The following is a 27,938-nucleotide window of genomic DNA, read 5'->3' as shown; positions in this document are numbered from 1 at the left end:
CAAGGACTTACCAGTCTATGTATACCCTTTAGCAAGGTCACATTCTAAATGGAATGATCAAATTCCTCTAACAAGGCCACTCCTAATAGGGTGATTAAATCCTCTAACCAATTCACATTTAATAATGTTTATTGTAAAATTTAACGGGGTTTTCTCCAAATAGAGCTCACTTTGACAGAGTGAAAAGTGGTGACATGTTGTTGGTGGTTTTTCTAAAATTGGGGTTCAATGTTAAATCCTAGTGTCAAAGTTGTATTTAAATATTTTATGGTGTTTTACATTTTTATTTCTTTCATTCAAAAAGTATTTTATAATAGGATAGTGGATTACTATTAATGTTGTTTATCAATATATATTAGAGACCAAGTTACAATAGAATAAGCATAATAATGGATTTTTAATATTTTTTTGTTCAAATGATACTTATGGGCCTTGAGTAATTGATTTACCCCCTACCCCTCTCCTCAATAATTATAAACATTTCTAATAGCAATTCATACCCATTTGTATTCAAGTAGATGTCATATCAACAATATATATATATGGATCACTAAAACTATGGTAATTTACAAAGATTGCATTTGATGGTCCTAGTAGGAGCCAAATCCACTCATCATTATACTTATTAGGCTTCCTTTCTCTTGTTATTTATGTTTTAAAAGATGATACTTGAACTATCTCCACCTCTTTAGATTGTGACTTGTCACATCCTTTTTTTGACATCTTCCCTCTGCAACAATGCTCTGAAAGATGAAATCCTCAAGAAATATTTAAAATTTTTTAAAATTCAAGTGCTTTACACAACTCAACAATATTTTTATACTTTGGCAAATGGTACCTTTTCGGTTACATAGAATTTCTTCATGTAAGAATATACCCCATCAACTTAATTTATTTCATGAAATACCTCCATGCACAAGGATTCAAATTTTACAATCAAAATGTCAATTCAAACTTTTGGTGATGTTTATGGCCAACTTAGCATTCTTATTTTATTCCAAAATTCTTGATTGGTTCAAAACCCTTGTCTTTTTCATATCCTACAAGGTCACTTTATCCACTTTTTGCCCTGACACATTTAAAATATTTTCAATCATATCCTTGAGTTATGAAGGATAAATTAGAAATGTTACCCAACCTAGGCAATGGGTAAGACAATTATGATTTTTCTACTATAACCTCTACTAAAAATAATGGAAATCCTAATTTCATTCATTCACCTAGTTTTCACAAGATTTTTTTAAAAAATTTAGGAATGGTTAAAATATAGGTCATCACTGGCTCCATCTAAGGATAATGAATAACATGCATCCATGTAAGAATTTAGCATTTATGGAAAAGAATACCTTATAGCTAACAATATGACAACTTATTCAGAGAGAAATCTCTGATCAAATTAGGGGAAGAATACAACACATTTACAAATTATATAGTATTTATAGATGTACAAAAATCTTAAACTAATTTTCATAGAATAGAAACACACCTTCAACAAAAGTACTTATTCATGAATTGTCCATCAATTGGAAATTCTATAATATATCCTAATAGCTCTTTTATGAAATACGAATCCTGCCCCATTTTTCCTGAATCAAATATGGACCAAGACAAATGAGATCAAATTTCTCATGATTAGCCTTATCCTCTATTCTAGCATTCCAAGGTAGTATTAATTCTTTTGATTATAATTTCCTTTTTGATGCCTTTTTTATCATGCATTTTTTTTTTTTTTTAATTTTAATTTTGCATTTCTTGTTGAAGCCTCTCTTTTGGTTTCATCCAGTTGAAAAATCTTATCAAGTTTTATCTATATCTATTATAGTATCATTATATTGTTGGATAAATTTATACATCTTATTTAGGTTATCCTATGGTAATTTGTCTTGTATTCCATAAACTAAGTTAGAAGGTGCACAACCTATTGCTTTCTTCACTATTACTCTATTAGCCCAAATTTCTATGGTTAACTTGGAGTCCCTAGCCTTCTTGTTTTCATTCAAAATCTTTTTGAAGATTTTCAGCAGGATTTTATTACTAGATTCTTCTTTTCCATTCCCTTGAGGATGACATGGTGATGAAGTAAATATTGTAATGCTTTATTTCTCCCAAAAACTTCATATTCTTCTAATCTAAAACACATAAAATTATTTGTGATAATTTGTTTTGGACAATGAAATTTGGTGGTAATATTATTTAGGATATAATCCATCACCACTTTACTAGTTGATCTTCTAGTGGGAATTGCTTCAACCCATTTTGTAAAATAATCTATTGCTACCAAAATCCATGAATTCCCACTACTAGATTTATTCACAACTTCTCCTATAAAATCAATTCCCCATTGTTGGAATGATGTTTGCACCTCTACTAGTCTTAATGGTAAGTTACAAGAGAATTTCAAGTTGCCTATGAATCTTGGTTAATTTCTCTTCATTAACACATTTTAATAACACACCTTATATGTTTCTCCACCATAGTTCTCCTTTATTAATTACATACTTAATGGATTATAACTTCAATTCCCTTTTGTTATTATCATTCATCTCTCATGGAGTCTTTATATACTATAGATAATGGATTATACCCTTGAACTTCACAAGAATCCATATCACACAAGTTACTTCTACGATCATCATCAAATTAGTTTATCTGATTTGCTTCTGAATTGGTTTCTACCATTTATTTTGCAAGTCCCTACCCTCTAATAAACTTGTGTATTTTAATATCTATATTAAATTCTTGGATCCTATCGATCCATCTTCATCTTCTTTCTGACACCTCCTATTGAGAGAAAATATCTTTTATTGTAGCACTTGGGACAAAGGCAATCATAGTAGCTCCCATGAGATAACATCTAAATTCTTTCACATCCTTGACTAATTCATAATCTAATTTTTTATTTATTTCATGCTTTTATTCTATAGCATGCAAGGATTCTCTAAAGAATGTAATGGGTTTCTCAAATCCCTCTTCATTTTTTTGTAGCAAGAATGCTGCAACAAAATGAAATGAAGCAAAAGAGAATATGTGCACTAGATTTGAATAATTAGGGGCTATTAAAATAGGGGATTTTTAAATTGTTTTCTTTATGTTTCAAAAATAATTTATCATCTTCCCATGCCTTTTGATCTCAGAACCTTTCTTGAGTATTTTAGAGATAGGTCTACTTACCTCTACAAATTTAGTAACAAACCTTTTAAAGAATTTAATCTATCCAAAGAAAGATTAAATGCCTTTTACATTTTTCACTTTTGAATTTTATGAATGGATTCTACCCTATCAGGGTCTATTCTCAATCCTTCCTTTCCAATAATATGCTCTAAGAGCTTATCTTCAATAACTCCAAAAGAACAGTTCCTTGGATTCAAATAAATACCATGCTTGAAGGCTCTAGAAATTTATTTTTTCCAAATACATGCAACGATCATCTTGATATACCACTAGGAACTTGTAAATAAAATTTTCAAAAGCCACATTCATGGCTCTCTAGAAAGTAGTACCAACATTAGTTAAACTCAATGACATTCTACTATATACATATATTCCCCATGTTGTTGTAAAAGTACTTATACTATTCTAATTCTTTGACAACCACCTGGTTCCATCTAGAGAAACCATCCATCATTGGCATTAACTATGGCCAAGAAAACCTTTCCACCATAGCCTCCATATTAGGCAAGCCATAGTTGTCCTTTAATGAAGATATGTTCAAGTTTCTCAAATCAACACACAACCTTATATCTCCATTTTTCTTACTAACAGGGACAAGATTAGATACCTAAGAAGAATGACTTATTGGCTTGATAATTCCAACATCCCTTAACTTCATTGATTCCTCTTGAATTTTTGGTGCTAAGGTTGGGTTAATAGACCATTGCTTCTACCTAATAGCTTTAGCACGATCCTTAAGTGGGACTCTATGTTGAAATAAATCTTCTCTATGGGTCTTCAAGTCATCATAAGACCAAGAAAATGCATGTCTATACTTTCTTAATAGATTAATTAAGGACTTTCTTACTCCAAGAGATAATCTGTTACCAATGTATACCTTTCTTGTTGCATCCTTAGTCCCAAGATTAATCTCCTCTAAATCTTTAGCATCATGATCCTTTAGATTTTAGCTTAGATTTGTCATGATTATAAAAAATAGTCCCTAATACTGCTAATCCTTTAAGAATCTTGTTTATTTTTTACTGAACCACCTCTTTCCCAAATATTGTATCCTTACCATTTGTTGTTTCAACCAAGGTAGCACAATAAATTTCTTGACCCCAAAATTGATCTTCATAATTTAGGAATATCTAGATACCTTTGTCATCTTCAAAAACTTGTCAATTTTTTATATTATTAGAGACACATGGTCTGATATGCACTGCTACTTTTGATACACCATCAAATATGATATCATCAAGCTTTAGAGTAATTTTTTCTAATAGGTCAAACATCTTGTTGTTACCTCTTTCCACCCAAGATATGTCATATGCATCAAAATTTTATATTATCTCTCATATAACATTTCTATATTTCCTTAACCTTTTATTCTTAGAGACATAAACATATTTACTTCATAAATAACTAACTTAGAATTTTCAATTACATGCAAATATTTAATTCCATGCTTATAGGCTAATCTACAACCTAACAAAAAAACCTCATATTCTAGAACATTATTGGTGCATGGGAAAGTCAAAGTGAATGAAAAATTATAAGTAACTCCATGAGGGGATATCAAAAGAATACCTACTCTAGATCCATCATTGCAATATGTTTGATCAAAATATATGGTCTACAAGTCCCCTTTTTCTGATTTTAAGTAAATTTATGCTACAATAGCTGATTTAGCAGAGTCTTTCTCTAGGACTAGGGCCTCTATCATAAATAAATTAATATTAGTATCCTCAAAATATTCCATCTCAACATCAACATTTTGCTGAGTCATATAAATATTTTTTGGTTCTCTGTTAATTTTAACCAACTTATCATCAATCTAAAATGTTACATGAGATAAATCACAATGAAGGCTTCTACTCATCATTGCACTTTGTTTCCTAGATAGTAGCATATCATTTCGGGGTGGAATTTCAACAACTAAAACACTCATTTTCAATTCTTTATCAGGAAAGGAAGACAATCTATAAAGCAACATACTTATTGTCCCTATGATAATAACTTCTCTTTGGTCCATAGCACAACATCTACCTTGAGTAGTGTATACCTTCAATCCTAACTTTTATATAAATTATATAAATATCAAAAAAAATATTTTTACTAATTATTTAATCTTATTTGAAAATTAAAACTAACTTGCAACTTATCATCTACATTTTGAGGAAATGCTTGACAAAGCCAAGAGTCAATATTTTCAAGAAACTTTTCTCCAATAAAGCTCATTTCATCTATCAATATATATCTTACATCGCTCATTTCTTCTTGAAAAATTATCAAACATGTTCGTACTAACTAAATAAAATCATTTACTAGAATTTTTAACTTTGAATGTACTATTGATCCACCTATGGTGTATGTGTCTACTCATGTTGGTGCTAATAATAGAAGTGGACAATGATGAAGTCGTGCTACTTGATTGAGATATTTATTGATGACACCAATCAAATATGACTTCTAGTCTTTGTTGTACCCTAAACTATCATATGTAACGGTGTTACATTTTTACCCCCATTGTAGTGTGTCATAATAATGTCAAGTGCCTTTTTTTCACCCAAATTATCACTATTAACTTGTTGTATACATTGAGAATTTATAATGCATCAAATTTATCTCATTCTACAAATAAAATTGATAGCCTCTACAATATATTGCTCAAACTTGTAGTGATTTGACCAATTAAATTACCTATCAATATCCCTTCTTATGAGCATATCAATTTATGAAATTTCCATTTTTTGACCATGTTGTAAAATAAAATGATTTCCCATTCATGCTTTGTAATGTTACCTAGACCAATTTCATTAGTTTCACTTTCTAGTTCACTAATGCAATCATTATTTTCTATATTTATTCTTCATTCCACATGCCAGGGATCATAACTCAATGACCCCCAATTTGAAATGATTGCATTACTATCTTCACCAATGTATGCTTTAATTTTGTGAAATGGTTTATACAACAATAATTTTGAAAAGAGGATATCAACAAACTTATCTGAAACATGTGGTGGAATTGAAAAAAATCTTGGATACACCCCCACAATTGCAAACATCTATCTACATTGTCATTTGTTATCATTTTTCCTATTTTTCTCAAATATTCAACATTTCAATGCATCAATCAAAGGAATAGTTTCCATAGATGAAGGCCTACTTATATATGCATCTATAAATGAATCTACCTTTTCTTCAAAGTCATCCTCACTATTTTAGTTAATAGTTTTGAATATTTTACATGAAACATTAGGTTACCGAAGTGTCTACTACATTCCACCAAAGGAAGTTTGAGGAGTGTGTGACAAGTTTCTTGAGCACCGACATCTCTTTCAATGACTATTTTACTTATAAGTTTCTTGTACACTTTGGAAGCAAAATCTTTAGGATTTTTAATATTTGCTAGATGCATCAACATTTTCTGGTATGTCTTTGAGCTTTTCTCTGCTATGGATGCATATTTTGCAATGTATCTAATTACAACATGTTCTAACAAAACTAGTTGCCAATCTATATTGGCTCTCCATAATTGTAATATATAAGGATTGTTAGAGTTAACTCTTTCATCATTTCACATAGGCTCATTTATTTTTCCTCCACTTTCACCATCTTCGTATAGTTTTGAACCATTTATATTTAGAGGCCAATGAGAACTATACCTATACTTTATTTAGAAATAGTTATAGAAAAATAAACACTATTTAAAAAAAAAAAATTAAACTAAAAAAAGATATTAATATTATTCCCTGCAAGTCATTTTGGCCCTTTTTTCCCGAGACATGCACCCTCTCTAGAAATTGTATGTCTTTTAATAGTACTTAAAATTCCATCATAATCTTGACCAACATTCATTTCTAAAAGTCATCGCATGTTTCTCAAACATGGATGTTGTGCAAAATTTTGAAATGCCTGAATACAAATAAATATTTGAACATATAAATTTAAAATTATAAAAATTTAATGAGAAAATAGTTTTTATTCTATTGTAAAAATACCTGCATATTGTGTGCACTAACTCATGTTTGTGGATTCCACGCATGAACAAAATGATGAAAATAATTTTCAGCATGTTTTACATGTTCTTCATTATGCCAATCTAATGTATCCATATTTGGAGCACCATGAATCCATATCATGTGGAGAGCCCCTATGCTGCCATTCATATATGGACCAAAATCCTTTCACATTCAATACTTTCTCTAAAATGTCTTTTTAAAATATTGTGTGCCTAAGGTGCATGTAGTGAGCCACAATATGAAGGTAGTCAATAATATTTTATGTTCTCTAATTTTGAGCTTCTCTAGGGTCTGTAGGAAAGCTTCTAGGCATTAGTGCATGTAGTTCTAACCAATATAAATCTGTTGCACTAAGTGTGAAGAAAATAATTAGAGTTCCTAGTTGTTTAAGTAGATCACACAATTCTCCTTGTTATTTTTTCTAGTATGACTTTTTTCCTCGTAATGTTGTAGAAAAACACATTAATTTGTTAGCCAATTTTGTGTTTGGTACATCTTCCATATTTTGATGTAACTCATCTATGGTTATTGGCAGACCTTGAACATTTCTTTTGGAAAAAATTGTACTTGAATTATGTGCTCAGTGCCTTAGTATCGTGTTCATCATATAATATTTAAACCTAGGTTATTTTCCAAATCGATGATCCCTATATCAAAAATGATGCTTCATATATTCATGGAGATTTATTCTTCATACATGTGGCTCCAACCAATCACACTATCTAGTGGGGAATAATGTAGGAAAGGCCATATCAAAGAAACCTAGTGTAACATATTCATTTACAAGAGATGCACTTATTGATGGCCAATTAATTAATGTTAAAGGATCTGTATTGGGGTTATTTATCCATGCCTATATGAGTTCCATTTCCCTTTGCATGTTTTCTGACCATATTCCCATTGAAGTTGAATGATTTAGGCTACTATTTTCCTCATCATCCATTTCAAATTGTACATAGATTAATTCATTTGACTCACTCTCAACTTGACCATGAACAATTTTAATTTATTTAAATATATTAAAATCACAATTTCTTTCAATATCATCCAATACATGATTATCCACTTGAACATTTGAATAAAATTTATCCTTTTAAATTTTATACTTTAGGGTGTGCGATATACACAATCCCTATTAACTATAAATTCATAATTTTTACCACACTAATCTTTCTTTTGAACAATTATTATTGGTAACTCTTTAATTGGATGTGCAATACTTTTATATATATGCTCAATATTTTGAGGGAATCTTATTGTGTACCTGTTGTATTTATATTGCCTGCCTATTAAACGTGTTACCTACAAAATTGGACTAGCACATGCAATCAACATTTCTTCCGCTTGTGTTAAATTTGCTAGTTCAAATGGTTGTGATCTTGGATCCATATTATTTTCTATAGAGAATCAATTATTTTATTTTTCTTGCCAACATCTAGAATATATTGGTCCTTCTTCTACATGATGAACTTTAATGCCAAGATAATGCTCCTGACACATATAGCACATTAATGGTTGAACTAGACTATCCAAGTGTTGTCAAAATATTAATTGACGATTTTGATAACTATTTACAAATTTTGTATTTAAATTCTCTTGAATTTCAACACCACAATAATTGGTGTAATTTTTTGAGGAATGGATAGCTCAACATCACTTGATTCATTATGATCAAGTTTAACCTGAGATATATTTGTTAGATTATTATTTTAGACTTTTAGTTCTTATATCATTCTTTGATTTTTTCTTTTAACATTTCTTTTCCTATCTTCTTCGTTGTGCTTGATACATTGATTTTCTCGTTATCATTCATTTGGTTCCTTTATCTTTTTCTATATTCTCTTTGATATTCTCATATATTTTCTTCTATCTTGGATAGATTGATGGTTTGAATTTTCCCCAATATTTTCTTCATTAACTGCTATTGCAATTTGTGTTTTCTAGATCTAGTTGATATCATGTTATGGTCACATTCACATCCATCATGTTTTCAATATCTAATCCATCTGTTATTTTTCTCTTCTCTTTCTCTAGCATTATGCTCTTTTTCTTGTAAAATACACTAATGTGTTTGTTTCCTCTTTTTCTTTCATCAATTTGTTGTTGTTGACTTGGTCTACATTCCATATAACACTCAAATCTATTATACATCTCATTCTCTAAAGAATGCAAATTCAAAGATCTATTTGAAAATTGAAGTTCATTTTCAAATTGAATTGGTGTATATTGATCAGACCAAGCTAGAATATATGAAATATTTGTATTCCCTTGAACTATATTTTGATTTTTTATTTCACAATCCATCATTTTTGTTATCTTTCTAGCACATAATGTTGTTTCATCTTCATTATGCACAAAATGTTGTGACCCATTTTTTGAATCATGCATTTGTTCTTTTCGCCTTCACCTATATTCTCTTTGATAATCCTTTTTTGTATTCCCTTCGCTCCTCCTGAGACTGAAAGTTTAAACATCTTGGTGACATAGCTACAATGTAAAATTAAATGTAGAATTTAAAATATGTTTGGTTTCTTTTTTTGATAAAGTATGTCAATTAAACAAAAATTAGAATATTCCTACTTCCTATTTAATATTCCATTAAAATTAATAAAAAAATGTGGAACAATAGATATTTTTATCTTTATCATTGAAAATATCAAACGTACATTTTTCTAGTTGAACATAGAATATTGATCAAAATGAGTCATTTCCATCCAATTATTTCTACACAAAATTTTAGTACTAAAAAAATTAAAATAAATTCTACATTTTCATTCATAAATTAAACAAAATTTTGTACATCAATGTTTGAAATACAAAATATTTTAAATATTAAAAAAAAACTAATAGCTAATTGTAATACAAATTAATCCTTCATTAATTACATTTCTCTAACATAAAACACAATCATCCTTTTAGTCTCAATAAATATAATTTTTAATATTATGAATTAACTTTGACTTTTCCAAATTTAAATACTCTACTAAATAGATTTATAATTTTTTACTATCATACAAAATAGTTAAATAAACAAAATTTAATTGAAAAAAGTAAATATGAAATTGAATAGAAAATATAAAATTGAAAAATAAAACATTTATTTGTAAACCTTTCAAAAATAATCTCAAAACTATATTCATGTATTTGTATTTGTGAAGGTGGCTCTAAGTTAACAATATATAAGTACCTAATTCATATGTTTATAGCTTAAATATAATTTAAACTTAGAATAGTGTAATTGTTATAAAAATGAAGTTGATTAAAGTATAAATGACATTTGCATAAAATTGAAACATAAAACATTTATTTCTAAACCTCTCAAAAATTACCCTAAAACTATATTATGTATTTGTGAAGGTGGCTCTAAGTTAATAGTGTTTTTATATGTTTATAGTTTAAATATAATTTTAACTTAGAATAGTATACATATATTATACCTAAATATTTTTTAGTTTAATGACTTTATAAAATGACGTTGATTAAAGTAAAAATGACACTTACATATGACATGTTATGCTAGTTTTAATAGTTGTTAATATATGTAAGTTCATATTTTCAAACTAGGGAAAGATATATTTGTTGATTTGTGAAGTATCACTATAATGGTAAACTATCCACTATTTTATATTTTTCTCTACATCTCAAGCTATTGCCTACAAATAATAAATAAAAATTCAAACAATATGAAATATTCTAATTTTCCAGATAGGACAATCTATATAATACAAATTACAAATTTGCATTCGGACTATTTTGCTAGCCACATAATAAGTTTCAACTCAAACTATTTATTTGTTATTGTTATCAATGGAATCTAAGGGTTAAAATATATCTAAAAAAATTGATATAACATAATTTTAGCTATCAATATTACATTGTCATTTCGATGTTCAAACATAGATTTTTTTCTTTATATGATTTTTTTTAAGGAAATTTTTTACATACTTTCAACTGTCAATATTATATTGACATTTGGATGATCAAACATAGATTTATTACTTTGTAAGAAGAGAGAAGAAGATTGAGATCCGGTGATTGTGATCTGTGAAACTGAGAAGAGTGAGGTTTCAATTTTCATAATTTGCGAATGTTGGATTTCCCAACGATGACACTTTGCATGCGGGTGCATGAGTGAGTAGGGCAGCAAAGTTTTTATTGAAATTTTTGGCAAAAAGTTGGGTTTGCTTAGATCCTGGTTCAACATTTGTTTGCTGGCCCCTTATGGCGGTGAGTGGGATCTCCAGGAGTCTCATTCTTGCTAGAGCCTTCGATTGTGATGGATCTTCTTCTAAGGGGAGGTCTCAAGAGAAGGAGCCTTTTTATGTTAGCAAGTGCCAAAAGTTAAATAAAGTTAATGGTTGTTTTCTGCATAGTCAAGATAGGCCTATGCTAGTTATTCCTCTTGAAGTTGTAATGGAAGATGTGGACCATCTAACCACACATGCATTGATATGCAAGTTTCTTGGTATCTGGATTTCCTTGTCAGCTTTGGAAGCCTAGATTCACCGTTCATGGTAGGTGGAAGGTGATATGGATATTATGCTGGCTGGTAATAGCTACTTTTTGGTGAATTTTTCTTGCATGTCAGATCAAAATTGGGTTTGCTAAGGATCTTCCTTCAAGGGTTCCTATTTGGGTCTACTTGTCGTGGCTTCCTTTGGAATTCTAGCATGAGGATATCCTACGAAAGATTGCTATAGTGCTTGGAAAGCCCACTGCTATAGCACATCAATCACTAGACAAAAAGGTTATTTCTTATGCTTTTATTTTTGTTGAAATTGATTTAAATAATCCTTTGTCAGATTCTTTAGAAATTTTCCTAGGCTCTTCTTCTTAGATCCAATAGCTAGACTATGAATCTATTCCCTTCCATTGCTGCATTTGTCATGCATATGATCATTTACAATGCTAATGCCCTCAAGCCTCTAAAGGAAATGGTACACCTGGTGGGTTTTCTGGCCCAAGGATGGCCAATGATGGTAAGAGGAATGGTCAAGCTATTAATACTGGAAAAGGAAATGTTCAGGCTGATAATACAGGTAAAGGGAAAACTCAAATGAACACTTCAAGTTAGAGGCAAGTGCCATCTAGTACTACTAGTCCTGATAAAGATGGTTTTATCCTAGCTCAAAACCATGCTAAGGGGCGAGGTCAGAAGCAGTCTCATCTTGATCGACAAGTGGACTCAAGGTTCAATCATTTTGAGGTTATTGACAACATGGTCATAGAAGAAGGTATTCTTGCAGAGGCTCAGTGTGCAGCTACTGGCTTAGAGGAGAGGAGTTCTATTCTTAGTGGCAATCAGGATGTTGTAGCTCAGAAGATGCCAGGGACTTCTATTGGCCTTGAGTCTGGTGCCCTTGTGGTTTCTTCTGCTCCACATGAAAAGGATGTTCTTCTGGTAGATTTGGTTAAAGATGTATTTGCCTCTAGTAAATGAAAGGGATCTTCTCTTGCTTTGGGCTTGATGCAAAGACCATTTAAGAAAGTCTCTTTTGCTACTCCCTCAAGAGTTGGACGAAAGAAAGATCAAGAAAAAATTAAACTTACAAGAGATTTACTAGTAGAGTCTAGGGCTGTCAAGACCTTGGATGAGAATTTTCCCCACTCTACTCAATGATTATTCTCCCATGAAATGTGAAGGGGTTAAATAGCATCCTCAGAAAAAAAGCTATTCACGAGCTAGTGGTTGATCATTCTCCAGATATTCTTTGTATCCAAGAGACTAAGCTTTCAGTGGACTCCATGTTTCAATGTGCTCCTAAAATTTGGTTCTCGGCCAATGTTAGTTTGTTGGTGCTTTGGGGAGCTCTGGTGGTCTTGCTATTTGTTGGGATTCTAGGAAATTTATGCCACTTTACTGGGTCTCTTGCATCTTAGCTCTCTCAATGACGGCATCCTCTCTAGAAACTAGAGAGATGATTCTAGTTACTAATGTGTATGCTCCTACTGATCTTCTTGGAAAGCTCAAACTCTGGGAACATATTAGGCATGTCAGAGGCTATCATCCTTTCTTACCTTGGATTGTGGCAGGAGATTTCAACTCTGTTCTTAGTCTGGAGGAGGACGGGTGGGTTGGCTTGCTTGGGTCCTTCTTTAGAGCTTCTTCAACAAAATATTGATCTTTTACATCTCTCTAATGTCAAACCTCTTAATGGCCTCTTTACTTGGAACAATCGAAGGGTTGGAAATGATCTTATCTCAGAATGCCTAGATAGGTTCCTTGTTTCTTGTTTTTGGAATTGTGGCTCTCTTTCTCTCTCTTGTAAAATTCTTGATTGGGGAGGTTCTGACCACTGGCCTATTAAGCTCATAGCTGGTTATGTTGCTATCCCCAAGAATGCTCCCTTTAAGTTCCAACTAATGTGGCTTCAAGACTCTTATCTTCATGACTTAATGGCTCATTGGTGGCGATAGGGAGGTCCTGCATATGGTACCAATATGTTTTCCTTCTCTAAAAAACTTCAATATGTTAAAAGGAAGTTGAAGAGGTTGGCACTCAAAATTGTGGCCTAAATTTTGAGCACTGTTGAGAAAATTGAGCCCTATAAATGCTTTTAAATGCATGTGTACCCAATTGTACCTTTGAGTCCCATGAGGTGTTTAATGTTTCTAGCACCTTCCATTTAGCTTTTCTAAGCATTCCATGAAGCTAAATTGACATTTTGAGCCATTTCGTGAAGTCTCATTTTGAGCAATTGTCATATCTGCATTTTACTCTAAGTGTCAAACAACAACAAGAGGTTGTGTTTGCACCTGAATATCTCGCACCCAAAAATATGTCATGACCTATCACTTTGGGAGTATCTAGTTTCCATACTTGAGAACCTCTGTTTTAGATTTTGAGTCATTTAGAATCCATTTGACTAGGTTTTGAATCCCTTAAAGTTGGTAGTTTACTGTTTTCATGCTTTTGCAAATTGCATGTAACTCTAGGAAGCCTTGTTTGACCTGTAATAATTTTTGACCAGTTGACTAAGCTGAAGAAATTCTTTTTGCGTTGCATTCTAGAGGTCAGAGACATGTTATGTTTCAAGTTTTAGCTTATGAAGAATCTGTTTGATCAGTTTATGAATGTGATTCCAAATGCAATTTCTATCTTTTTACTAGTGTCAAAAGGAGCAGATTGTTTGGTACCCCCATTTGTGATGTCATAACTTGATATCCATGATTTCCTAGATCGAATGGATTGTAACACTATGTTTTCCTCTAAAAATGCTTTAAGTGTGCCAGTTTGCAAGTCATGATGAATCCATTTGCACACCTTTCCAGGTCAATTCCATTCACAAAAACTACTTTTCTAACATTGTTTGTAGTCTATAAAATCCAAGTAGCCCACTTTGACTACTCGCCATTTGCATCCTATAATTTGTCATGAGCCCAAATTGTAGATCCATATTCTCCTCATGATAGTGAACCAATGCCCCGAGTTCATTTTCCCAAGTGTCCATTTGCCCAGTTTTCAAAGCCTAATCCCAACCTAGTTTGTGGTTTTCTAACATGTTTACTTGCAGGTGAATTTAAGAAGGCAACTTTGATGGTCAATATCTTTTGACTAAGAATTCATCATAGGGTGAGATTCAATAGGGTATGAGTATGTAGAACAAAGAAGCAACGTATTTGATTTCAGAGCTTGATCAGGTGTTTGGATTAGTTTTTAAGGCTAGTCAAGGGACCTCATGACACCAAATTCATAGTTGCAGAAAGGGGCCGATTTTGATTTGCATTTGTATCAGGTGGTGAATGGATCAGTTTGAGAGATCAGTTGTCCGAAAATGAAATTTTTTTTAGCTAGACCCACTTGGGGGCTTGACTAATTCTACCAAGTTGATTATGCTTTGGTCTTGAAAGCAGTAGTGAAATGATTTTTACTCATTATAATTATTTTGTATGCACACTAGTGTTTAAAGACTGAATGGGAGAATATAATGAACCAATAGTGCATGGTAGATGTTCCTACAAAGTCCATGACATGTGCTCTTGTTAGGTGCTTTTGTTTTATGTTGAAGATGGCTAAATCTTCTTGCATGCCTAGTAGTCTTTTGCAATTCCACATAAGCTTATCTCATATAAAAAAATGGATATAAAATTGGAATTGAAATGTTGATCAATTTGACAAGAATTATTCTTAGTGACAACAAGAACAAGAGGATTTAGCCAAAGACATTAATAATTTTGAGTTAGAACATGCCTTTGACCTAGATGATTTTGAATATAGACTTAGTTATTGTTTTGGGAAAATGCAAAGTCACTTCGAAGGGGAATACTTAAAAGGGTAGTAAAAGGAATGAAGGAAAAGCCATATAAAGAAAACTCATGAGAAAACAAAAAGAGAAATCAAAGGAAGTGTGGGGCTTCAATATCCAACGAAAGATCATGCAAGCTATAGTAGTGTGAAAGATCATGAAAAAGGAAAAGCCACTCATGTGAGGTAGGGAAGCCCATTCAAAGGGAAAAAGATTAAATATATTTCATTACAAAGAATCTACTATTAACAGTCAGCGCCATGGGAGGAGGAATCCATAGGCATCAATTAAGCCTCTGTCTACAAAATAAAACCACACTATGCTGCAAGAAGCCATGGGTAAATAAAGAAGGAGGCACCATTACAGGGAGCTAGTTGTAGTCAGATGGAGGAGAGCACATCCACGCAAGCAGTTGGCTCATGTAGTGTTGAACAACAAAAGCCCACACCTACAACAAATGAAGAATGTTGAACACATTATGTAAAAAGAGCAGATCCATGCTTGACAGTGTAATGTCCCCATTTTAGCAGTTGACCAAGTGTGTGTGCATTAGCCTTGTTCTACATGGTCTCAAGGGCTAACGAAGGGTTTAATGGGATCCTGGAGTGTTTTGGCCTAGTCATTTCCAGTTTGGGCCAAAACAAAGTTGATTTACTCAGTTTTAGGCATACTTACTATTTTTAGTAAGTCGGCAAGACACATTGCAGGTCAATTTTGGTGATTGGATTTGATACTCTTCAGTGAGAGCTTTCCGATGAGCTATCACTCGCATTATTCAGAGTCCGATTGCTAATACATTTTAATGTTTGAAGTTTTATTAAAGTAATGTCTAATTTAATTGTAAAATATTAAAGTGTTACTTTAATATTTATTTTATGGGGATGTGTACCCAAGGGAGACATAAGGGGTATTTTAATATATGTTTTATATACTACACATCTTTTATCCCACATTGCCCATATGAGTTGAGCGGACCCTTGGAAATAGAATAAAATGAAGCATTTGTGGCTTCATTAGCCAAGTTGAATATGAGAAGAAATTGGTGTGTGAGTTGTAGCTCTATTCTTGGCATTTAAGGATGTTTATCCTCTCTTGTAACATTCTAGATGTCATTCCCTTGGGGTTTGGCCTTTTGAATTCTTTGTTATCAGCTTCATTATTAGGCAGTTCAATTGCATTTTCGGCTACAGGCAGATTTGGTATTTTGCTCATATCTTCTTCACTACTTGTCCGACGCTTATGCCACTTTGAGGGAATGATATTACCAAGGTAGTGGACTAATTGAAGGACAAAGTACTATAGCAGCAAGTTTGAAAGCATGGGTCGGAGTATTATGTCAATAATGCTGAAGTAATTAGTGAGTTGATAAATCTGCCATGTATTTGGTTTTATGAATTCTGAAAATAACATTTTATTGGTAGCAGTTCATTTCCACTTTGCATATTATGGTAGTTTCTTTCTTGTTTATGTTGTATGATACCAATTCCATGCACAAAACACAACAAACAAATAAACATTTGATTTTTGGAGTTATAAGGGGTTTAAAACATTAAATGGAGAAATAAGAGGTTGAATGCAAACTGTTTGACATAATTCCTTTCAGCAATTTGGTTTAGTTTTTGGGACATTCAAGGGTGCCCATTACAGTGGTATCAGAGCTATAAGTCCTACCATCCTGTGGAGGCCTTATAGGGAATTTGGAACAGCCGGATAGAGGGAAAAGTGTTTGACGAAATGTCAAAACACTAAAATCAAAAATTAAAAGAAAAACACAGGCTAAGCATTTATGTTTGAGCATGCGAAAGGGGCCTTATAATTTTTGTGATACCAGAGCAAGACAAAATAGGATTTCAAACTTGCAAAGAAAATAGTCTAGTACATCTGTGCAGGGGGGCATTTAATCCAGCCATACAGACACAGAGGAGATATTCTTTGATCAGGACAACAATATGGGTGATCAAGATGACAGGAATATAGGATTAAGCGGAGGCGGGAATGCCAGTCCAGATCAGGGGGATCTAATGTTCAGACAATTACTGGATACATTAGAGCAGGGGCGGTGTATGCAGTAGGAGCAGAATAGGAGAATGGACATGATGTTGTAGCTCATGGCTAGACAGATGGGTGTCAATATTAATCCAAGTGATGCCAACAACAGAAACAATAACAATGAGGGAAACAATAACAATGGGGGAAATAATAACCATGGAGGCCAAGGCAACAACAATGGTCCTGAGAATAACATTAATGGTAATAATGGACACGGCAACAATGGGAATGAGGCTGATAACTTTAGACACGCTGCACGCCCAATGCGGACTACAAGCTTGAGACCTCTTCTACCCACCTTCCCACCCAGAGATCCAGTTCAACCAGTAAACAAACTGCAGATTACCAAGTTACAGGATCAGTTCAAGAGGGACTGGGAGGCTAGTGGACCGGAGTTTCAAGTGGATATTTCCCTAAGAGATTATATGGACTTGAGGATGAGACACATGCCTAGAGCAAGAGGGAGGAATAAAAACTTTGAGCTAAGAAAGAAAGTTGGAAAACTTTCCTTACCTTATTATGATGCTTCAGGGAAGATGACTGCACGAGCTTGGGTGTAGAAGGTAGATACATACTTGCAGCTAAATCCTATGCCTAAGGAGGAGGCTATCAAGTATGCAGCTATGCACTTGGATGGCGTTGCACATGAATGGTGGCATCATGGCATGGTGACTTTGGGGCATAATCAGATTACATCCTATGAGGAATTCACCGAAACATTGATTGAGAGATTTGACACTAGGGATCTCGAGTTACATTTCAACGAACTAGCATAGTTAAAATAGTCAGGTTTTGTGGATGCTTACATTGCCGAGTTTCAGCGCTTGTTTGTACTTGTTACTGATATCTCTCCTAGGAGATTGGTGGTGTTATTTGGTGATGGTCTTGCTGATCCATTACGAGGTTGGGTGAAGGGACATGATCCACTCACCTTAGCTGAAGCAATTAAAAAGGCACAAGATTTAGCCCCTTCGGTATACAAAGGAAAAAACCATTCAACAGATTCTTCCTACCGCAAGGACAAAGACAAAAAACCATTTCAAAAAAAGTATAGCAAACCCAAAGAAGGATCAAAAGGACTAGACAATGAAACCTTGAATGAACTTCGAAAGAATAAGTTGTGCTTCCATTGTAGAGAGCCTTGGGACTTATCTCATAAATGTTCTCTCAAGGCCAAGGCAAATCAAATGAAGTATTTTTCAGCAGAAGATTCAGAGTCAGAGGGGGAGGATCAGCACTCTGATTCAGATGATGGTAACACTATAGAGGAGAGCAGCATTCCTAAGGATGATAGATCGTTGGCACGCTTGACAGGGGCCCAAAAGGAAATCACATTTAAGGTCAAGGGTACTATCCAGGGGCAAAAAGTGATATCTCTTATTGACACTGGGGCTACACATAACTTCATAGATGCACAGTTGGTAGCCAGGAGAGGGTTACAGACAGAGGAGCATGATGGGTTTAGAGTCATGGTGGCTAAAGGTAATAAATTATTATGCACTCGAAAGATATCTAATCTTCACATCAAGTTTGGAGATGGCTATGAGTTGAAGGATGAGTTCTATGTTGTGGATATGGGAGATTATGATGCCATCCTCGACATGACATGGATGGCTTCACTAGTGGAGTTCACACTCAACCTAGAAAAATTGGAGATGAGATTCCAACATGAGGGCAGAACTGTGGTACTTAGAGGACTTTCAGATGGAGGTTGCACAGTAGTGTCCTTGAGGAGAATGCAGAGACTTTTTCGTCATGATGACATAGAGTGGGCGGCAGAGTGCTACATTATGCCAACTTCACTAGAGCCACAAGAAAAGAGTCATCCACCAGATATCCAGAAGATACTTGATAGACACACTAAAGTATTTAGCATTATTCCTCATGGGGTTCCTCCTGACAGAGGGATGGAACATGTTATTGAGCTTGAGGAGGGAGCCAAACCAGTTATGATTACTCCCTATCGTCATCCTAAGAAGCATAAGGATGAGATAGAGAAGGCGATTAAGGATTTGTTGGAGATGGGGCATATGAGGCCCGTAAGAGCCCCTTTGCTTCAGAAATAGTATTGGTAAAGAAGAAGGATGGGACGATGTGCATGTGCATCGATTATAGGGCACTGAATAAGAAAAAAATTAAAAACAAGTATCCCATTCCTAGGATTGATGAGTTGATTAATGAGTTGCATGGGGCATGCTTCTTCACCAAAATTGATTTGTGATCCGGATACCATCAGATCAAGATGAGAGCAAAGGACATTGAGAAAATAGCCTTTTGATGTCACTATGGCCACTTTGAGTTCATGGTTATGCCATTTGGTCTAACCAATGCACCCACTACATTTCAAAGTTGTATGAACCAGGTACTCAGGAAGCAGTTGAGGAGATTTGTCTTGATCTTTTTTGATGACATCTTGGTCTTCAGTAAGACCTGGGAGGAGCACTTACATCATCTGGAGGAGGTGTTATCTATTCTGGAGAGAGAGTCATTGTATGCCAAGGAATCTAAATGTGAGTTTGGCATGACTGAGCTCCTTTACCTTGGGCATATCATTAGTGCATATGACGTTCGGGTTGATCCCAAAAAGATTAGAGCTATTGTAGAGTGGCCTACTCCCACAAACCTTACACAACTTAAGGCATTCTTTGGTTTATGTGGTTTTTATAGGAGGTTTGTTAAGGGATTCTCACAGATTGCTACACCCTTGACAAATCTTACCAGGAAAGGAGCCTTCATGTGGACAGGGGCAGCACAAAGGTGTTTTGAGCATTTCAAGCAGGTAATGTCTTCATGTCCAGTTCTAGCTCTACCGAATTTCACGAAGCCTTTTGAGCTTCATTGTGATGCATCAGGTGATGAGATTGGAGCAGTATTGATGTAGGAGAATCATCCCATTGCATTCGAGAGTAGGAAGCTCCGAGGAGTTGAGAAGAGTTATTTTGTCTATGACCAAGAGATGTTGGCCATAATGCATGCATTGGCCAAATTTTGATCATATTTGGTAGGTGGACATTTTGTGATCAAGACTAATCACAACAATATTAAATACTTCATGAGCCGGCATGATCTTAATGACCGGCAACAAAAATGGGTGACTAAATTGCAGGCTTATGACTTTGACATAGAGTTTGTCAAAGGTAAGAAAAATGTGGTGGCTGATGCCTTATCTCGGAGACCTCACTTATGTGCTCTGGCAGAGATTTCAGGAGATTGGAGAGATCGGATTATAGCAGAGTATGTCGGAGATGCTTGGGCTTCTAGATTGATTTCAGGTACCATACAGGATGATCACTATGAGGTGATAGATGGATTGATCAGAGTTCAAGATAGGGTTTATTTGATTTTGTCATCACATTTGAGAGAGGCGATACTGAAGGCATTTCATGATGCACCCATAGCTAGACATTTGGGGGTCTTCAAGACTTACAGGCAGATTCGAGAGTTATTTTCATGGAAAGGGCTCAAGAATGATGTTCAGAGGTATGTTAGGGAGTGTGTGGTTTGTCAACAGAATAAGGGAGAGCACACATTTCTTGCAGATTTATTACAGCCTTTGCCCATTCCTGATAGGAAATGGGAAAGTATTTCGATGGACTTCATCACTGGTTTACCACAAGTGCAGGGAAGGGATTGCATCTATGTGGTGGTGGACCACTTGACAAAGTTTGCTCACTTCTTTGCTATTCCATCCACTTACACAACAACACAGGTGGCAGATCTTTTCTTTAGAGAGATATTCAAGTTACATGGGCTGCCCAGATTCATTGTCAGTGACCGAGATAGTAAGTTTATGAGTGTTTTTTGGCAAGATTTGTTTAGGTTGTGTGGTATAGATCTTACACCTAGCACTAGTTATCATCCACAAACAGATGGGCAAACAGAGATTGTGAATAAATGGGTGGAAGGATATTTGAGAAACTATGTAACTGCACAACAAAAGGCTTGGATCAGATGGTTGCATATGGGAGAGTATTGTTATAACACCACTTATCATATGTCCATCAAGATGACTCCTTTCATGGCACTCTATGGTTATGAAGCACCTAGCTTCATGGATTTAGTTTTGGGGGACAGTAGAGTGCCCAAAGCCAAAAACTTATTGCAGGATAGTTAGGACATCCTGAAAGTGCTCAAAGAGAATATAAAACAGGCCCAAAATCAACAAAAATTGTATGCTGATCAGCACCGAATAGAGCATAGCTTCAAGGTAGGGGATATGGTTTACTTGAGGCTACAACCATATAGACAGTCATTGCTCAAGAAGAGCGGAGCTGAAAAGTTGAAACTTAGATTTTATGGTCCCTATAGGGTGATTCGCAAAGTGGGCAAAGTCGCCTATGAGCTTGAGCTTCTAGAGGGCAATCGAGTGCACAATGTGTTTCATGTATCTAGGCTTAAGAAAGCCATTGGTCAGAATGTAGTGCCTTCTACAGATTTACCCCCTTTGGATGAGAAGGGGAGGCTTGTGTTAGTACTCGAGGCTATTCTGGACACTAGAGAGAGGAAGCTTAGAAATAGGATAGTGAAGGAGTATTTGGTCAGATGGAGAGACCTTTCGGAGGAAGATTCTACATGGGAGAGTGAGCAGGTTATTCAGTAGGCTGGACTAAGATTGCTTGAGGACAAGCAATTTCAAGGGGGGCGGACTGTAATGTCCCCATTTTAGTAGTTGACCAAGTGTGTGTGCATTAGCCTTTTTCTACATGGTCTTGAGGGCTAACGAAGGGTTTAATGGGATCCTGGAGTGTTTTGGCCTAGTCATTTCCAGTTTGGGCCAAAACGAAGTTGATTTACTTAGTTTTAGGCATACTTACTATTTTTAGTAAGTCGGCAGGACACATTGCAGGTCAATTTTGGTGATTGGATTTGATACTCTTCGGTGAGAGCTTTTCAATGAGCTATCACTCGCATTATTCGGAGTCCGATTGCTAATACATTTTAATGCCTGAAGTTTTATTAAAGTAACATAATTTAATTGTAAAATATTAAAGTGTTACTTTAATATTTATTTTATGGGGATGTGTACCCAAGGGAGACATAAGGGGTATTTTAATATATGTTTTATATACTACACATCTTTTATCCCACATTGCCCATATGAGTTGAGCGGACCCTTGGAAATAGAATAAAATGAAGCATTTGTGGCTTCATTAGCCAAGTTGAATATGAGAAGAAATTGGTGTGTGAGTTGTAGCTCTGTTCTTGGCATTTGAGGACGTTTATACTCTCTTGTAACATTCTAGATGTCATTCCCTTGGGGTTTGGCCTTTGAAATTCTTTGTTATCGGCTTCATTATTAGGCAGTTTAGTTGCATTTTCGGCTATAGGTAGATTTGGTATTTTGCTCATATCTTCTTCACTACTTGTCTGATGCTTATGCCACTTTGAGGGAATGATAGTACCAAGGTAGTGGACTAATTGAAGGACAAAGTACTATAGCAGCAAGTTCAAAAGCATGGGCTGGAGTATTATGTCAATAATGCTGAAGTAATTAGTGAGTTGATAAATCTGCCATGTATTTGGTTTTATGAATTCTGAAAATAACATTTTATTGGCAGCAGTTCATTTCCACTTTGCATATTATGGTAGTTTCTTTCTTTTTTATGTTGTATGATACCAATTCCATGCACAAAACACAACAAACAAATAAACATTTGATTTCTGGAGTTATAAGGGGTTTAAAACATTAAACGGAGAAATAAGAGGATGAATGCAAACTGTTTGACATAATTCCTTTCAGCAATTTGGTTTAGTTTTTGGGACATTGAGGGGTGCCCATTATAGATAGAGTATCTACACACGCCATCTAATAAAAGAAGAGTGAAGCTCATGAAAAATGAGCCCAATGTGGCATGTTAGAAATAGTAGGGGAGTTGACTTCAAAACACATCAAGAAAGGCTCACATATTAGAAGTCCACACACATCATAGAAGAACCCCACGCAGCTAGAGAAAGTCATGTGAGTAGTAGGTTTGAAGAACAAAGTGCATCGAAGAAGGGAAGCATGCCAAGAAGCTGACCATTGAAAATGAGCCCATGCACATGTTAAAGGAATGAAGGCACCAGTTTTAAAAGTGACAGATGCATTTGAAAATGAATACCATGAATAAGAGAAAGCATGCTGCTAAAACAAAGAAAGATGCAACATTTGAAGTCGCAGGTAGTAAGAGACTAGTGACTAAAACTAGAGGAGAGCTCACACAAATGAAGAAATTTTGATAGAGGTGTGACAATGTCTAATTCTTTAATTCCATATTGCTCATGGGATAGACATTACATGTCTTTAAATAGTAGAGCAGTCAATATGACTTGTGTCTTGAAGAGAGAAGGCTTTGGAAGCTGCAACTCAGATTGTGGGGTCCGCCCATGGTCAGCACGTAAGTGGATATATTTTAACGAAGGACATAAGTGATTTAAATGAGAGATACGTGATGGCTCATCGTGTAAGAGGAAAGCTTAGCATAGAATTATTACGATCTTACGCTCAAGCGTATGATCGGAGGTTGAAAAATAAGGCTTCCCGATGATATGGTCATGAAGCCAACATATGGGCGTAAAATAAAATTTTAAAGGCTCTGAGGATATGCTCAGGCCGTGAGAGCGTAAAGGCATTTAAAGCCCATATGTGTGTAAAAGAAGTTTCAAATGTTCGCGATGCTACGAGGGTATATGGAATATAAATAAGATATTAATATCTTCATTGAAAGCGTATGAGCATAAAGTGAAATTTTGAGTGCTCACAATGCTACGGAGAAGGAATGAAGAAAATTAATTAATATTAAAATATTAATTAATTTAAGGTATCTCAAATGTTGTAGGGAAAATTAGAAGTTGACAAGTGGCAAGGTGGGCAGGAAAAATAATGAATATAAAATGAAAATTCAAAAAGGGTTTCAAATGCATGGATTCAAATGAAAATTTTAAATGAAGAATTTGAATAATTTTTTTAAGTTTTATATAGTTCAGACTATATAAAATTTTAAATTTTTGAATTTTAATGATTGTTCATAGTCTAGAAGTCTATTTTTCAAATTGCTACCAAGGGGGCATTTTTTGTCCAAAATAGGCCTTATCATATACTGTTGAAACTGGGAGAAGCTCAATTTTACAGATTTGGGATTAGTTTTCGCACAACTTTTCACTAGTCCATGTTATAAGTAGTTTTGTAATTTTTGGGGCATTCTCAATGCAATAAGAAAAATTCATCATGGAAGATTAGGATCAAATAAAAGGTAGATATGAAGGCTTGTTGAAGTCTGAATGTGAAGAAAATCAATTCTAGAGGGTTTTCTTGGCTTTTGGAAGTCATTCTTTAACTGATTTTCATTTTTACCATGAGTAAAAATTAGGAATCAAATCAGTTATTTGTTCAATCAGATATTTCAGATATTATGTGCTTTTGGAAGCAAAACTGATTGAAGATTTGATTCACCAGTCGAGGGGAGAGATTAGAAAGATGTTTTTAGCTTCTTGGAAAGAATTTTGAGGGGACACTTGTCATTGTTTGATCAGAACTGAGAATTCTTTCTCCTATATCACTTTCTCTCTTTCTCATTGTTGGGGGTTGGCAGTTTTCTTTGGGTAATGCTAGCAGGGTTCTAGTGTTTACTATGAAACCACATTCTTTCAACACTTTCTCTCTTGTATGAACAACATTATGAAGGATAATACATATAGTTCAGATCTGTTAGGTTGTTTCATGTTTTTCATTTCATGCATATGATTGTATAATTTCAAAAAAATAATACAAAGAGCAGTAGATGATTGAGTTTTAGTTGAATCTTGTCTCCTTTATTAGTGATCTTTAATGTTTTATAATCTTTGACATAGAGCTTAGGTTGTAGTTGCAGTCCCTTAAGGCTGTATGTTATTTCATTATTGCCTATAACTCAAAGGGTTATGTAAATGCTTTAGGAAAATCAATAGGGTTGTAAGTTTACTGATGGGGATATCATGTAAGAATGAGGTTAAGATTGAGCATAGTTGTCTATTTACAAGTTAAATAGATAGATCAGATATCTAAAGATACAAATATGTCTCAGACATTCATATGTTTGTAATTAATTCATGGAATTGCCCAATAGATAAGGCACTGATCGGCTATAGGGTCACTTAGTTCTTGCTGTTGCATATTAGGGGTTTTGCTGAATTCAACATTATTAATCAAATGTGTTTTAACCTTTTATGTTGAAGAGCTATCAAAGTTTAACCCTCACTCAGCTTGTGCATTTCATAGAGTTGTAATTAGCTACTGCACTTCTTTGTTACTACATAAGGCTTTAGGAGATATAAGGGGTTTTCATTTGCTTAGTAGATTCAGGGATATGTTTTTGCACTAGTATGGTGTCAATTGAATCTAAGTTCCATTCACCTAGGTTTAGCAGAGCCTGAAGTAGAAGAAGGGTCTTGCCTTATAGTTGGCTTGATGCTTGACATGACATGTTGAAAATGGGAGTTAGTTGCCCCTAGATATGTCATATTCTCATTGGGATAATTGAAAGCCCTCCAACATTTTCAAACACCAACAGAAGCATTAGAACAAGAATTTTTTTGGTACTCTCCACATTATGAAGAAGAGGGCTCAGGATCGTCTTGATGTCATTACCAAGAAGATTCAGGATTTGGGTTTCTTTGAAGCTCTTGGCATAGTAGAATCCTAAGCTTCTACTGATTTAGCTGAGTGGGATCTTAGAGAAGAAATTTATTGGAAACAGAAGGCTCAAGTTGATTGGCTTCAGGAAGGGGACAAGAACACCACTTTTTTCCATAAATCTATGCAGGCTCGACATAATAGGAGTTACATTTCTTCTCTTGTTACTTATGATGGGATGCATCTAACCTCCTCTCAAGCTATTTCTAGGGAAGCAATTTAGGTTTACTCTGCTCTCTTTTCAGATGATTTACCTCTAGTGGAGATTGAGGAGAATACAATCCTATCATGTATTCCCTCTATTGTGACCAAGGAGATGAATGACTCTCTTATGAGGCCAATTAGTATGTCTAAATTGGATGGGGTGGTCTTCAACTTGTGAAAAGGCAAAGCTCCAGGGCCTAATCCTAATGAATTCTTTAAGGAATTTTGGGATATTATCAGTCACAACCTTTTGGATGTGGTTCAAGAGTCGTATTCTAACAAAGAATTGCTCTGAGCCTTGAATGCCACTTTCTTAATCCTTATTCCAAAGAAAGAAGAGGCTAACCAGCTAGATTTCTTTAGGCTCATTGCTCTTTGTAATGTTGTCTATAAAATCATTACTGAGCTCCTTGTAGAGAGGCTTAAAGTTTGGCTTCCAATGGTCATCTTTGAGGAACAAAGGGGCTTTGTGGCAGGAAAACAAATTTTGGATGGTGTGGTTATTGCTTTTGAATCTATTCACTCTATGTGTACTTCTAAGGAATGTGCAATGTTCATTAAGCTTGATATGGCTAAGGCTTATGAGAAATTCAATTGGGATTTCTTACAAAAAGTTCTTTTGGCATTTGGCTTTAGTTAGGAATGGGTGAGATGGGTTCTTAGTTGTGTTACTACTCCTTCCTTCTCAGTCCTTATTAATGGTGAACTGTAAGAGCTTTTTAGGGCATCTAGAGGTCTTCATTAGGGAGATCCTCTCTCTCCTTATTTATTTATCATTATTGTAAAGGGACTAGGTAGACTTATCAAGTTTCATATATCCCAAAATTTGATTCAAGGTTGGCATTAGGGAATTGGTTTGCCCACTCTTTCCCACCTCTAGTTTGTGGATGATACGACCCTTGCTAGGAGAGCTAAGATTTGAGAAGCTAAAGCCTTTCAGTTAACCTTGGATACTTATTTGGCTGCCTTTGGGTAGAAAATTAATGACCAAAAGTCCTCTATTTTTTTCTTCAACACTCCTGAGCCTATCCAACAAAGGATTGCTAATATCCTAAGATTTCAGATGAAGTCTCTCCCTTTGACTTACTTGTGGGTCCCTATTATGGTGGGTAGATAGCCTAGGCTTTTCTAGAAAAGCTTGCCCAACAAATTTTGACAAAAAGTCAATCATTGGACTCATAGGTGGCTTTCTACTGCTAGCAGGGTGACACTTCTTCAATCTCTAATTCAAGCCCTTCCCATTTACAAAAGCATGGTTCGGGCTACCCCAGTGTATTTTCTTAAGGAATTTGATGCTCTCTCATGCCAATTTCTTTGGAGTGGCAATTTGAAAAATACCAAATGGAGCCTCATCAATTGGGTTACCATTTGCAGGCCAAAAAAGGAAGGAGGCCTTGGCCTTCGTTCTGCTATCTTGTGCAGTCAAGCTCTTGCTGCCAAGCTCTATTGGCACTGGTGGTCCTGCCAGTCTCAGCTTTGAGCCAATATCCTATCACACAAGTATTTACCTAGTGTTGAACCTTCAAATATTTCTAAGTTTTCTCTTGAGGGAAGAGGCTCTATGGTGTGGAATACCCTCGAAATTGGTGCTCACCTGGTGAAGAGAAGTTTA

The sequence above is a fragment of the Cupressus sempervirens genome, chromosome 6 (genome assembly GCF_028749045.1).
Source record: "Cupressus sempervirens isolate cs-2001-9-10 chromosome 6, ASM2874904v1, whole genome shotgun sequence".
In the NCBI taxonomy this organism is placed as follows: Eukaryota; Viridiplantae; Streptophyta; class Pinopsida; order Cupressales; family Cupressaceae; genus Cupressus; species Cupressus sempervirens.
Note: the sequence above shows the minus strand (reverse complement) of the source record.